We start from the raw sequence: 15,945 nt of genomic DNA, 5'->3' as shown, positions 1-15,945 counted from the left end.
TGCCTGGTCCTGCGAAGCCCTTTACTGGGTTTCTTGACTGGGTTTCACTACCCCGCCCCGCGCCACTAGCGGAAACAGGTAAAACCTGGAGAACTGGGTCCTACTTTAGGGGCCGTTCCGGGCATGCGTCATTACCCGCGCACGCAGGCGCAGTAACTTCTTCGGTAACTGGTACTGCCCATTTCCGATATAGGAAGCGTTTGCTCAGGCTTCCCTAACTTATCACCTTTCCTTTGGGCCCCCGCCCTCCTGTTCTTGTGGGGGAAGCCTCGCGAGATCGCCCTGGGCAGTACCCGGGGGCGCCATCTTTGTGCCTGGCGAGCGACGGCGCCCGACGGAAGCCCTGAAGCCAGAGCTTGCTTGCCAAGCTCTCGCTCAGACCGGATCTAGGAAATACGAGGCGGGCCTCGGTGGGAGGGACGCACTGAGGGAGGAGGGAGGAAAGGGGGCGGCGGCGGCGGCGGCTCACACCGGATCCCGGCCCCGCACGGCGCGTACCCTGGGGGTTCGGGCGGGGAAGCGGCGCCGGCCCGGACCCCCCGCGGGAGTAGGCGACGGGCGTGAGGGCGAGGCGGCGGCGGCGGCGGCGGCCAGAGAGCAGCAGCCGCCTGGTGAGTGTCCGCGGGGAGGCCCGGCACCTGCCCGAGCAGGGACGTCGGGTGCGCCCCCGGGATCGTCCCAGTGACCCTGTGCCTGAGACGGTGGGCGTGTGCGCAACTGCGGCGTCCCGGGGACTCACCCCGGCCCGGGACTGCGGCTGACAGCGGGAACTGCGGGGCTGCCGGAGGTTTGCGCAGGGCCTGGCGCGTCCGCGCCCGCCCCAGACGCCCCGAGAGGCCGAGGGGAGAGGGAGTGGCTGGGGTGGGGTGTCGACTTGATTGGCCTTGGTCCCCCAAACGGAGGGGACGATGCCCTTCCTCGCCGGACCCTAGGCATTGCGGAGAGTGAGCCTCTGTGGAACGGCTTTAAGCCCCCAGGAAGGTGTTTGAGGATGAGGACTAGCAGCACCAGCGTGGGGGCCGTTGAGGGTGTTGAGAGATGTGAAGGTTAGTAGCAGTATAGTAAGAATTGTCGGAGAGGAGGTTTACAGATGACTGTTGGTAGGTGTTGAGTAAGGAGAAAACATTGCTTTCTTTAAAGATCACACAAGCAGTCCTCTGAGGTCCAACAACAGATTAGAGTTATTCCCAGTTGGAGTTCTGTAGTTTACTACCGTGTGCCAGCTCATAAAGTGCGTAAAAGCAGGATTTGAAGGGTGAGGGACAGGTGAGGCATAAAGTAAGCTGCATAAAAAGATCCAAAGTTTGTTAATGTGTTAAAATTAACACTGTTAATGTGTTAAAGTGTAAATCCTTCTGTTTCTACTGAAATGTAACTTATTTAAATTATTTAAGAAAACTTGCCACCTTTGGTCCAGACCGGGCTTGTCAGTTCGATGTGTTTCTTCAGTGACGTTTGTCAATCAGGCAGTCATTTTGGCATACAGTATATTTACTTCTGGTTTCTAAAAGAACAAGAATGAATGAGAAAAGGGAACAGTTTGGCAAACTGAGCTTTCTTTGTGCACTTTTTCATTTTGAAAGGATAAGAGAATTTACTTTTTTCTTTGCTTTAGCAATGATTTGCAGTAGTATACAAGAACACGTGGAAGAAGAAAGGGTTTTTTGAGATGAGAGTTTAATTTTGCACAGTGTTAAATTATAAAGGGCCTCATCACCCATGGTAAGTTTTGTGATGGTGTGTTTTATGAACACCGGAAGAATACAGGCACATACATATACATGCTTCTTAGTCAGTGTGTGATATGAATCTTTACAACCGTAGGGACAGCCCCCGCCCCTACTTGCTTACAACTGGCTTAATCAAGGGAAAGACTTCAGTGAAGGTAAATATTAAATATGTGATTTTCATCTTCACATCTGAAAGAACATAATCTGCATTCAATCACCCTGAATTTTCTTCCATATGTTTATTTGATGGAGTCTTCCCCTCAGTTATAGATACCACATTGTGTACAGTTTGTTGGAGCAAACAGAGCTATCGTCGATTATATTCAGGCACTGGAGATCCTCACAGCTACCCTATGCTAAAGATAATGTTATCCCGATTGCACAGAACAATACTAACCTCCAATATTCTTTGGCGACTTCCCTGAGGAGATTATATAGCTGGTAAATTGCAGAGCTAGAACTCAAACTCATGTAGGTCTGATTCTAGAGTGTGTGTTCTTTCACCATACTCCGCGCAAGTTTTTGTGCTGACTGATACAAATTTTATGAAAATGGAAATTTGTGTTACAAAGAAACCTTTCAGTTCTGTTGGTAATCTTGAAAGCTTTCAGTGTCCTTGGCTCCAGATAATCTCAAGGTTTTTTTTTCTTTTCAGATGCGTCCATTTTCTAGCCAGAGGTAACATTTGAGCTAGAAGTCTGCTGATCTGTAAAGAGATTCCTGATAGCTGGTAGTGACCTATCTGAAATTCAGATATTTTCAGTTACTTTGCCTCTTGTGTCAGCATGCCCGAGATACTTCAAAGAACAAATATTTTGTTTATTCTAGTCCTGAATAGTATTTCAAATTACATTATTAAATGGCAACTATCTATAGGGGTTTGAATTTGCTTTATCAGCTTGGAGGTACACATACACATCCCTGCCTTCTCCAGCAAGTGGAGTACTTGACAGCTGACCCTGTTTTTCTTCTCTTTAATAATTTGATACAAAGGTTTTGGACCCTATTCATGATTTGCAGAAAAGACGGCAGCTCTTCTGGGATCCACCATAATCTGCTATGGGGCAAGGGAATGAAAGACCTTAACAGGTTCCCAGGCAGTATCTGAGGTGTTGATGAAACAGCAGGAACATCTTGCCAGTGGTCACTTTTATCTCCCACTGGTCTTTGCTGTTGCATTTCTTATGTGCTGCAGAGCCTGCTCAAGAGAAGGGCTCCACATCTGAGTAGAGTTGAAGTGGAACAGCCACAGAAATCAGAAAAAAAGAGAAAAAGATACTAAATGTCTGGTAGTCATCCTCCACCAAGTCATTTGGTCAGGTTTAGCTGCCTAGTTAATTATCTCTGGCTGAAAGTTCTAGAAAAGTTTTGAAATTTGGGGTTTGCTGCTTCATCTTTTAAGAAGTACATTGTTTGGGGGCCTTCACTTAGGTAGTCCTGTCTTCATGGAAACAGAAAAAGAAGTCTTGTGTTCCTCAGTACACATCAGCATGTGTGTGTATTATGTAGCTTTAGAGACTGTTTTAAGTAATCCTTGGCATCTTGATGGGCAATCTGTGGTCTGAATAAGTTTTTAAATATAGTTATACTCCCAAGAAAGCGTTAAATAAAATATACTTCCTTACTTGTGAAAGTAATTACTCATGGTATTTGGGCTATTTATTAGGGCAAAAAAAAAATCAACAAATGATAATGTAACTGAATGCTTACCAAGTAAATAAAGCCTTTCTGAAATGATTTATATTGCCACCGTATAAAGATAAAACACCAGGAAATTGCCTCATATCTACTTATAAGTTTATTTTCATACCTTCTATATAGTAAACCTCAAATTATTACCATGGCCACAAATATTTATTTCTCCAAAAGTGAAATGGACTTGATGAAATATTTGGAACTATCAAACTGAATTAATCCTAAATAAGAACATTTATTATAGTTTAATTCATGGACAGTTCTATTTGTCCAACTCTAACATCCTACTTCCCTCCCTGCTTCAAATTTCTCTACTTTCCATCCTCTCCTTCTGATGCTGTTCCTACCATTTACCTGGCACCCTTAGTTTTCCATTGACACTGAAGTCTTTGATAGGGTGGATGCTAACAAGGAAGGCACCAAAACTCCTCCAAGTCCCTTCTCCACCATCCCGTGCTCTAGGAGGTCAAGAGGGATGCGGATAAGATCTCTTAACCCACCCTGTTCTTTCTTGAAAAGGAGGATGAGAATAGCCAGAGTGAGGGAGGCACTGTCAAGACCCTCCAATGGTTTCTCCTCTTCTTCCCTCTCCTTAAACACCAAGGAGGAAAGTTGGTACAAGCCCACGTGCTGCAGGAACAGGCACTGTACACTCATCCTCTTCAGCAGGCCGCCATCTTCGCACTGTTTCCTCACTCCTTTCAGCTGCCATCCCCCGCTCCATCCTTCTTTCCCAGTTGGTCTTGCTTTCCTCATCCCTGGATCTCCTCCCACCCCAGCTCTGCCTTTTTGCCCTCCTTCATAGTGGAAGCCGAGGTCTGTGGTCCTAGGGAAGCTCAGACTTCCAGTTATGGGAGGGAAGATTTCCTTTTTCTACCTCCAGGGCTAAATGGGTCAGGAGTAGTTGCTGTTATCCTAAGTTGGAATGCTAAATTGATTTTCCTGTAGAAACATTGCCCACAAAGGTTCTGTGTTTTGTTATACTTCTGTAACCTTTTGGACATTTAGGCTTTTGTGAGCGGGCTTGGAAACCTAGCATATTGATCATTGTCTCCTGGAAAGGCAAAGTCTGAGTTTCAAATAGATGATTTTAAAAATCAGCTTGTGCTCCAGAAATTGTTGAGGGTTGCCTGCTTTTTGTTAATTATTCACTGTAATGGTAGGTATTAATAGTACACCTTTAGCTGTCCAGAATTAGATTTATGTGGATCAGATGGCTCTTGTGGGAAATAAACTGATAGGCTTTTTAGATTGTCAATGAAGAATTTCTAAATTTAGTCACATGTTTTGAAATAAAATTTAAGTTAGTCCATCTCAGCCTAATATTGTCATTAAAGCGGACAGATCTTGCAGTTTTGTTGAAAGAGCATAGTTTTGGTTTTTCATAAAAGGAATATCTTGTTCCCACCATGAATTACTGATGATTTGAAACTTTTCAAAGGTATTGGACCTCTTGCAGTTATTTTACCCTTGTTTATTTAGTGTAAACATGGGACAGTGTGTTTGTTTTACTTCAAGATTTTAAAATAAAGTGTTAGCGTGTTGAGGTTACATACTGTTACCACTGTTTGTGATGTTCAGACAATTAAGTGAGGGATATGAAGGTAATAAAAACAAAGCTAAGTACATTTTAAATTTGTTTTCCATAAATGTGTTCAGTCTTATATTGGTTGAAGGAAATACTCCTAATAAAAGGCAAGATGGTTTTTTTTTTTTTTTTGGTTTCCAAACCACTCTTTCGTTTGAAAAATGACTTTCAGTAAGCACGCTGTGTTCATTTTAAGAGTTTACCAAGTTATTTAATTACACAGCGAGTGCAGAGGTTAAAAATATGATCTCGGGGTAAAATGCCCAGATGTTCAGATCTGACACTAACTAGCTCTGTGTTCGTGGGCAAATTACTTAATCTCTGACCTGCTCCCTCATTTTTGAAGGGATAATGTGGTACCTACCTCATATAAGGATTAAATGAGCCAGAGGATGTATCATATTTAAAACATGCCTAGCAATGGTGAATACTCAAAAAGAGTTAGTTCTTATTATTACGTTGTCGTCATCATTACTACTATTATTGTTATTACTGTAGCTGCTTTCGAAGATGATACGCCTTCTGTTCTGGGGTGTGGGCATGAAAGATATATTTGTTTACCCGGTAGCAATTTTTTAATGCAGAGTTTATTTGAGAGGTTCAGGGAGACAGCAGTATGTTAACTGCTGGATATATCCACAATTGGCCATAGTGCAGGAAATTCATAGAATATGAAGCTTATTTTTTTCAGTAACACCATTCCTTTTGTTAGGTATAAAGAACTATGCCTTTTTGATGTTTGAGCAAAACTAGATTATTTGAGTAATTGCAATGTCTTTATTAAAATATAGTTATCTTGGTATCTAAAGGCTAGAGTCTGTGCAGGGGGAGCCTCAATTTCTAAATGATCCATTGGTAAGACTTTTTTTTAAGCAGCACCATTTTCCCACAGAAAAATGTCACATAATAGTGTTCAGATTCCCAAGCCAGCCCAACATATCTGAATTTGAATACTGATAGTATTATAAAAACTAACTTTTATGTGTAACAGTGTCTCAGCAGGAACATGCACTGAGTACATCAAGTACTGAAAGATTATGAACACAATCTTGCAGATACGGCAGTAGGGCTATCTTCCTTTGCAGTCCTAGCAAGGACCGTCAAGCCTTGGGAAGAGAACTCTCTCCTCTGGTAGAGGCCGAGGGTAAGTAGTGGAGACTGGTCTCTAGAAGGCAGTAGCTTTTTTCTGGCTTGGCTCCTTAAAAGGCTGTATAGTATAGTGGTTAAGCGCATGGACTGTCCACTCAGAGTGCTTATCTTCAAATCTCTGTTCTGTTACTTACAGAACTTCCCATCTGTAAAATGTAGGTAAAAGTAGTGCCTCCCTTATGGGGTTCTTGAGAGGATTAATGTGTTAATACGTGTGTAGTGCTTAAAATAGCATCTGACCCATAAGTGAGTGCATAAGAAGTGTTACGTTTTTTTTAATTATTCAGCTTGACTGGTCTAGGATCTCTAGAATACTTTTGTCTGCTTGGCTGTCCACTGCCCACATCTTTTGCACTAAATAGGATTCTTCTCTTTCCTTTCTACTGAGGAATGGTTTCAGACTCTTCATTCCTGCCTGAAGTATTTTTTAAGGGGTTTAGGGGGGTTTATTTTATTGTTTAATGTTGGAGAAATAGCATTCTTCTGTGAACCCACTCCATTTCCCCATTTAGGCCTTGTGTTGATGGAGATCATCATTTGAAGAAAGATATTGACTATGGGCATTTAATTGAGTCAGAATTGAGGTACAAATTTCTCAACTTTTAGTAGTTTTTGCTAAGTCATTTCTTTTTGAATAAGCTTTTTATTTTGGAATAATTTTAGACTTACAATGAAGTTGCAAAGATTGTACAGAATTCCTATATACTCTTCATCCAAGTATATATAACCCTGGTACATTTGTCTAAACTAAGACATTAACATTGGTACATTATTGTTAGTGAGACTGTAGATTTTACTCGATTTTACCAGAATCTCACTAATGTCCTTTTGCTGTTCCAGGATACCATGTTGCACTGAGTTGTTAAGTCATTTTTAATTATTTGTTTTTATATCATGGAGCCCTCCAGTTCTTTAGTGAATAGATTTCTGTGGTTGTAAAGCCATTTTCTGTTTTAGTTTTAAGTTTTCTGCACATACTCGAAGGCTAGGTGTTTCCTCTAGGGATGGTAAGTCCAGGGATTTATCTTGGCACTGAACTTTATAGGTTGAAATAAAAGGAGAGAGTCCTATTACTGTGGAAAGAACACTATGGTGATGGAGTGTAGGCTAAAGCATTTTTATAAATTTAAAACTGTGTTTTCATGGGACTAAATGAGTTATTTTATGCACTATTCACTTTTGATGGATTTGATTTCAAAATGACAAGTCATTCTTCCTATTAAAAAAGTGTTAAGCATACTTCTTGGATATAGAAGCTAATTGAAATGAATTGGAGAATTTAATTTTTTAGTACTCATCATAGTTATGATTGATTTAATAAATTAAGTTAGTATAATTTCAGTAATTTAGAACATTTGTTTATATGCACTTCTAGAAAATCCTTGGTTTCGATTTGTGGCAACAATCGAGTCTTTTTGTTTTTTTCAGGGATACCATATGTAACAGGTGCCATTGTTACTCTAACTTTTCACACATGCCTTCAGTTTGATGTCAAAGTCATCATTTAGTGTAAACAGCAAGTTATCTGTTAGGCTGCACATCATGAACTTTACTTTTAGAAAGTCTTATCTTTTATGCCACAGAAATAGCATTTGGCTATTAGTCATGGATGGCAAAGAAATTAATTTTGAGTTGTTTGGATAAAAATGTTTCAGTTGACTGTAGTGTGTATTGAGAGACACTGCCAGTAAACAAACTCTCTTGGTAGGTGGAAATCCCCTAGAAGTTACAGAAAATTGGGAGGAGGTGAACTTAATTAAATAACTTGAATTGTTTAGACATATTCAGAGCTTCTTATGACCTTGAAGAAATCACCCAACTTCAAAAGACCTCGGTTTCTTCATTTGTAAAATTAGGGAGTTTGACTAGATGTGTAAATCTAGTTGTTAGTTAACTTCTACGATGTAAAAACCCTCTTGTTTAACAAAAACCTACAAGATCAAGTTGCTTATCTGAAATCTTTATGAATCAACACTAGTCACTAAGTCTAGATATAAGTCAGTTTATCAATTGGGTTCAAATAGTTTCAAACCAATATTACTGTAAGTTTGAGAGTCACTAGTTGGTTTGATACCTCTTGTATATTTTTGGTAATTAGTATATTGCTTTTTAAAATTTTGTTATCTGATTTTTGTGCTTTACCCTGAAGCAATGACCTTCAAACTTTTTTCTCATATTCCCTAAACAATTTTGAAAAATGTACTCCTTTACACTTAAAAAAAAAAAAACAAAAAACCTCTTACTGAAGTTTAATATGCAGAAAGTACACAGAAAGTACGGTAGTGAACAACTCAGTGAATTTTCACCAACTGAGCACACTTGTGTACTAGCACCCAGATCAAGAAATTCTCACTACCTTACCCCCCTCCACCCCCATCCCTGCATATTTTCCTAACTTCTAACACCACAGATTAGTTTTGCCTACTTTTGTACTTTATCTAAATGGACTCTTTTGTCTCTGACTTCTTTTATGCAACATTGTGAATTTGAGATGTATTTATATCATATGTAGTTGTAGACTGTTCATTCTCATTACTGTATACTATTCCACTGTATGAATAGATCATTATATATTATTGTTGAGGGATATGTAGGTAGATCTCAGTTTGTGGAGAATGTCTTTGTGACCTTGGAGTAGGCAAAGATTTCTTCAACAGGACTTTTCAAGAGTAATTATTTCTTTTACAGTTTAGATTGGATAAGGAATGGGAGAACTGGTTTATTGAAATATGAGCAGTTAAATTTTTTTTAATGTTAATATGTAGTTAAAACTTAATATTCTCTAAATCTCAGGGAGAATGTTAATATTTTTAACTAAATCTTCCAGGTAACAGGTTTGTGCTTTCATGACTATTTTGGGAGGAATTCCTTCAAAAATGTGTCATGTACTTCCTTGTCTTTTTGACTTGCCGATTTGTAGGAGTTTTTTACTATATGCTGGAAATGAGCCCTTGCTGGTTGTAAATATCTTCTCCCACTGTGTGGCATGCTTTTTCTATTTCATGGTATTCTCATAAGATTACCTCCAAGGTATTCTCTCATCTTCTAGAAGCTTTATTGTTTTGGCTTTCACATATAGATCTAGCATATACCTGAAATTGATTTTTGTATTTTGTGTGAGGTAGGGGATAATACCGTCTTTTCCTATATGGATAGCTAATTTTCCCAGCACACCATTTCCCTGCTATTGTCAGGAATCAAGTGTCCATATATCTGTGGTTCTGTTTCTGTGCTTTCTGTTCTGTTCCTTTGGTCTGTTTGTCTCTACTTGTACTGATGCCACATTGTCTTGTTTATTATAGTTTTATCATAAAACTTGATATCTAGTAGAACAAGTTCTTCCACATTGTCCTTCGAAAGCATCTTCGCTATTCTTGGCCCTTTGCACATTTCTTTGATTTTAATATCATCTTGTCATTTTCCACAAACACCCACAAAACCTGTTGCTACTCTGATTGGAACTGCATGGCATCTAGAGAGCAATTTGGGAAGAATTGACATCTTTATCATTTTCTAATTCATGAACATGATACACTACTCCATTTATTTAGGTCTTTAATTTCTTTCAGTAATGGTTGTGATTTTCTCCGGAAGATTGTTCACAATTTTTGAGAGTTTTATTTGTAGATATTTGATATTTTTTGATATTGTAAATGTTTATAGCCATTATTTTGTTTGTTTATATCTTTATATTGACCTTGTATCTAACAATTTTGCTAAACTTTTAGTCATATATCTTTAGAGTATGTATTTGATCTTTTACTATGTATTCAGTCTTCTTATCTGCAAATAAAGTCTTGTTTCTTCCTGTCGAAATGTTATACTTTTGTTTCTTATCTTACTGTACTGGCTAGTATTTCGATTATTATGCGGAATAGAAGTAGTAATAGTGGCGCTATTGTCTTGTTTCCTTTCTTGAAAGGAAAACTGAACATTTCTCCATTAAATATGATGTTTACTTTAATTTTTTTCTAGCTATCATCAGATTAAGGACGTTTCATTCTGTTCTTAGTTTGTTAGGAGCTTACATCATGAATAGATACTGGATTTTATCAAATGTTTTTCCTATTGTTAATATAACCATAGGATATTCCTCAAGTCAAATTATATTGATTGATTTCCTAATGCTAAATAAACTGCATTCCAGAAATAAACCTAGCATGGTCAACATCACATTTTCCTCTAATTTTACTTTGGAATTTTAGATCTTTGTTTGTGAGTGGGATTGGCCTGAAATTTTGTTTTTCTTGTACTGTCCTTGTCAGGCTTTAGTAGCCTTGTAAAATGAGCTAAGGAAGATACCTGCTTTTTGATTCTCTGAAAGAGTTTAGGTTAAGTTTGGTTTTATTTTTTCTTTAAATGCACGATAGATTTTAGCAGTGAAGCCATTTAGGCCTAGAATTTTCTTTGTGGGAAAGCTTTTAATTACAGATGCAGTTTTAAAAATACTAATAGTATTCTTCAAGTGTTTCTATTTTGTTAATATCTGCTTTTATATTCAATATATTTTATATACCTTTTTAGGAATTATTTTGCTCTTTTTCTTTCTAACTTCTTGAGATGGGTAGGTAGGTGTTTATACCCTTGTTTCCTTCCTGACATACATATTTAAAGCTATACATTTCATTTTCAAGTATTGCTTTACCTGCATCCCATCATTTTTGAGATGTAATATTTTCATTATTTCACAATATTTTAAAATTCCCACTGTAATTTCTTTTTTGATCCATGGGTTTTTTAAAAGTATATTTCTTAATTTCCAGTAATATGAGAATTTTCTCACTGTGTATTTTTTGTATTTTGTTTCTGGCTTTAACACATTTTCCTTAGAGAACTTTGAGTGATTTCAGTCTTTTAAAATGCCCTGAGACTTACTTTATGGCTTAGCATGTGGTCAGTTTTTGCAAATATGTAAGCACTTGAAAAGCATATATTCTGCAGTTACTGGATACAGCATTCTATATATGTCCATTGATCAAGTTTGGTAATTGTATCATATCTCTGTCCCTACCAACTTTTTTGGTCTGCTTATTCTTTTAACTACTGAGAGAGATATCTTTCTTTCTTTCTTTCTTTTTCTTTTTTTTTTGAGATGGAGTCTTGCCCTGTTGCACAGGCTGGAGTGTGCAGTGGTGCGATCTCAGCTCACTGCAACCCCCGCCTCCCAGATTCAAGCAATTCTCCTGCCTCAGCCTCCCATGTAGCTGGGGCTACAGGCACGTGCCACCACACCTGGCTAATTTTTGTAATTTTTGTATTTTTAGTAGAGACGAGGTTTCACCATGTTGACCAGACTGGTCTTGAACTCCTGACCTCAGGTGATTCACCTGCCTCGGCCTCCCAAAGTGCTGGGATTACAGGCATGAGCCACCACACCCAGCCAAGAGATGTCTTAATATTTGCCCCTGAGATACTAATGCATGTCTAATTCTCCGAGAAGTTTTGTCAACCTTTGCTTTATATATAATTTGAGTCCATGTTATCAACTGCATACAAATTTAGTTCGTTATATTGTTCTGGTGAATTAAGCATTTTATGACTATGAAGGGACTCTTTTTAACTCTAGTGATCCTTTTTCTTTGATTCTATTTTGTCTGAAATTAATACAGCAATACCATCTTTAATAGAGCAATACCATCTTTATTTTAGCTAATGTTTGCATGATATATGTTTATCCTTTTACTTTTAACCTTTCTGTATTCTTATGTTTTAGATGGGGCTCTTGAAAGCAACATATATTTGTAGATTTTTTTTAACCCAATCTGATAATCGTTCTTTTTTGAAACATTTGATTCATTTATACTTAATATAATTATTGACATTTTGGGGTTAAGTACAGCATTGCATTTTTATTCTACTAGCTCTGTGTTTCTTTTTCCCCTTGTCTTTTTCTTGTATTTCACTATTTTTATATCGTTTTTCCTTTATTACTTCAGACATCACTTATTCATTTTTATTCTTTTTGTGATTACCCTAGCATTTATAGCATGTATTCTTCACTTATCAAAGTCTAGTGTTAACTGATACTTCTACCTTCCTCCTAGTTGAAGCAAGAATATTAAAGCACCTTAGTTCCATTTACCTATCTTGTGACATACATATTGTTGTCCTGTAATTTAATTTTCTGTATGTATTTTAAACCTTACAAGACATTATTTTATACAGTCAGTATTCCTTTAGATTTCACGTGCTTATTTGAACTTCATGGGTCTTCATTCCTTTCTCTATCTGTGACCTTCCATCTTGAGACAGTTTTCTTTTGCTTCATTCTTACTGAGGGTTTGCTGGAGATGAACTCTGTTTTTATTTGTCTGAGCCTGTATTTTAATTTTTTTCTTGAAGGATATTTTCTCCTCAATGGAATACTAGGTTGGCAGTTGTTTTCTTCATGCTCCTTGGAGATACACAGTCTTTTAGCTGCCATTTTTGTTGTTGAGAATTAAGCTATCAATCTAACTGTTGCTTCTTTGAAAGTAATCTCCCCACCTCTGCCCCTGCTGCCCCTCCATCAGGATGCTTTAAAACTTTCCTTTGTCTGGTGGGAATTCATTAAGATTGTTACACATGTGGTTTGACAGGTTTCATCATTTTTGGAACATTTATTCAAATATTGCCTCTGCCCCATTCTGTCTCTTTTCCTTCTGGGATTCTGATTAACTCTTGGATATTAGACCTTTCTCACTGTATCTTCCATGTTTCTTACCCTCTCTTCATTCTGAGCGTTTTATTTTCCCCCGACCTATCTTTTGGTTCACTGTCTCAACGGTGTCTATTGGCTGTTAGACCTGTTTATTGAATTCTTAATTTCGGTTTTTGCATTTCTCAGTAATAAAATTATTCTTTGCTTCTTTTAAAAATCTGCTGTGTAGCCTGGACAACATGGCAAAACCCCATCTCTACAAAAAAAAATACAGAAATTAGCTGGGCATGCTGGTGCATGCCTATAGTCTCAGCTACTCAGGAGACTGAGGTGGGAAGATCACCTGAGCCCCAGAGGTCAAGGCTGCAGTGAGCCGTGATCACGCCACCGCATTCCAGCCTGGGTGACAGAGTGAGACCCGGTCTCAAAAACACCCAAATTCTGCTGTGTCACATTTTATGATTTCTAGGTCATTGCTGAGATTTTTAAGTTTGGCTTTCATCTCCTTGAACATAGCAAGCATAATTTAAAATCCATGTCTGATAATTCCAATACTTGGAGTCCTTCTGAGTCTGTTCTGGTCATCTTATCATGTTTCCTCGTGTGCCTGATTGTCTTTAATTGCATGCTGGGCATTGTATTTGAAAAATTATTTGAAAAATCATTTGAAACCAAGGATGATAGTTTTTCAGAAAGGAGTGTATGTGTGTGTGTGTACATCTGCTTAAGGGAATCCAGAAAATCCAGAGTTGCTTAATCAAATCTCAGCTTTAGAGACCTTCCTGGGCCAACCAGATGACTCAAGGCCACATCACATTCAGTGTGTGAACTGATTCATTGCGGTTCACCCTTATTTCTAAGGTGCAGCCCTTCAGAGTCCCAACCCGAAAGTGGGTGAAGAGGATTTTCCCTTTTGTCCTTCTGTTTTGGCTCTTTGACACTTTTAAGAAAGGCATTTCTTATGTTTTGACCGACCCTATTCCTTGCCTTCAGATAGGGAGGTGCTTTGTTGGCTCTTTATGGGCAGGATTTTCTTAGAAGTGGCAAAGACTGTCATTTTCTCTAAGACTTCAGACTCAGCCCTAGTTCTGTTTAAGCTTTGTTTTATATAGCTGTACTCACTTGTATAATTATATACATTTTTAATTGAAAGGTTACATTGTATGTGCATAAATATAAGTAAATTGTTTCCTGAACACTCAGCAATATTTTAAGTCTCTTCAACCTTGGTCAATTGCTAGACCTTGACAATGGACAGGTTTATTTAAATTTCAGCTACGTCTGGAATGACTCAAAAGATGAAATCCCTCTTAATTGCTATTGAAATTAGGATGCATAATATCAACTAAAATTTTTTCCTCTCATGGAAGAGAATACTTTCCTAGTTACACTTTTGCAATCACAGCTTCTGTCTTAGCATACTTATATGTAGGTATAATATATATCTGCCCTTGTGAAATAGGAAAAAAAAAGGCAGTTCTGCTGAGATTCCTAGATTTCTGCCATATGAGAACCCTCAAACAACCTAATCAATGAACATTGTGCTTTACAAACTTTTTTCCTTCTATGTAAATTAATAACCCACAGCAGCCTTGTGAGGTAAGTATATGATAGGTGTGATATTAAGCAAAGGATTAGGAAACCGGGCCTAAGAGGTTAAGTAACTCGTCTGTCGTCCCACACCTGGTGAATGGCATATGTTCTTTGTCTGTTAGTATTACAACATTGTGTTTCAGCTATAATGGCCAGGTAACTCTTGCCTGCAGATGCTCACTGACTTCCCAGTTTTATCATATTATGCTTTCTTCTTTCTGTAAGTCATATAATATCCTGACCCCATGACTCATGTCCTGAAGATTGAGACAATTGGGAGATTACTCCTTCATATCTCATCCTCACCGCCTCCCACCCCATTTCTAGAACATGGTACCACCAGCTCTGGAATTTGCCAACCTCTCTGCCCTGTTAGAAAGCTTGCTGTGTCACTAGTCCTTTCTCATCCCTACACATACAGTCCCTTTCTCTCTTTTTAGACATGTCTCAATTTTTCCAGTTCTAAAAGAGATGCGTCTTTGCTTTCCAGTTCATTTACCGTCTTTCTTGGTGTTGCTTCTCCAGTCACTCTTGATGAAATCCTAGCCAGTCTTGTTTGCCTTATACTTCTGAATCTTAAGAAGGGCAAAAAGCTTATCTGCCTTGTACTTCTTTCCCAGCAATAGAGTCAATGCTCCTATACTTCTAGTGATTCTGCTTCTGAACCGCCCTCATATCTCATTTTCAAATCATTGTTTTCAGCATCCAGCAACATCCTTGCTACTCACTTGTAATGATAGCCTTGAACAATTATTTTACGTTAGGCCTGTGAATGTCAAATACCCTTGTTTATTTGTAGGTACTTGACATTTGAACGTTTTATTTGAACATTTCTAAATGTACACAAATGAAAGGTCCAATGAACCTCTGATGCTACAGTTACATACGTTTTACCATACTAGTTTCATCTCCTTACTCCTCTTTTTTCCAAGAATTAAGGCATAGCCAAGACATAATTTCACTCCCCAATAATTTAACATTTCTAAAACAACACATTTTCTTACATAGCTACAATGTTATTATCTTATACAGCACATACAATACAGTTCTTAATAGCACATATAATACAGTTGACCCATGAACAAAGCCGAAGTTAGGAGTGCTGACTGCCTGCAGAGTCAAAAATGCACCTGAACTTTTGTTGTTGTTGTTGTTGTTGTTGTTGTTTTGAGACAGGGTCTCTCACTCTGTCCCCCAGGCTAGAGTGCAGTGGCATGATCATGGTTCACTGCAGCCTCAATCCCCTGGGCTCAAGTGATCCTTCCACCTCAGCTTCCTGAGTAGCTGGGACCATGAGCATGCACCACCACACCTACTTTTTTATATTGTTTTGTGGAGATAGGGTCTCCTCATGTTGCCCAGGCCAGTCTTGAACTCCTGGGATCAAGGGATCCTCCCGCCTTGCCTTCCCAAAGTACTAGGATTACAGGCGTGAGCTACTGTGCCCAGCCAATGTGCCACTTTTGATTCCCCCAGAACTTAACTACTAATAGCCTACTGTTGAACAGAAGCCTTATCAGTAATATAAACAATTAACACATATTTTGTAT

General features: G+C 38.5%; 1 protein-coding gene across 6 annotated transcripts in view; it reads left to right on the top strand.

Moving 5' to 3' along the window:
• The first annotated feature begins 371 nt into the window (after nucleotides 1–371).
• Nucleotides 372–15,945, top strand: part of TAB3 (TGF-beta activated kinase 1 (MAP3K7) binding protein 3) — a 62,283-nt gene continuing 46,709 nt past the window's right edge. For 2 of the 6 annotated variants that reach the window (XM_055375467.2, XM_055375468.2), the window contains exon 1: nucleotides 375–611. The gene's annotated coding sequence lies outside the window, so the exon portion shown is untranslated. Of the gene's footprint in view, nucleotides 612–6,004; nucleotides 6,158–15,945 lie in introns of all 6 variants that reach the window. The other 4 variants (XM_063703198.1, XM_063703199.1, XM_031005704.3 and 1 more) reach the window with 4 other exon arrangements.

Source organism: Gorilla gorilla, chromosome X, assembly GCF_029281585.2.
Source record: "Gorilla gorilla gorilla isolate KB3781 chromosome X, NHGRI_mGorGor1-v2.1_pri, whole genome shotgun sequence".
In the NCBI taxonomy this organism is placed as follows: Eukaryota; Metazoa; Chordata; class Mammalia; order Primates; family Hominidae; genus Gorilla; species Gorilla gorilla.
The sequence above is the reverse complement of the archived record's forward strand: the minus strand, read 5'-3'. Positions and strand labels throughout refer to the sequence as shown.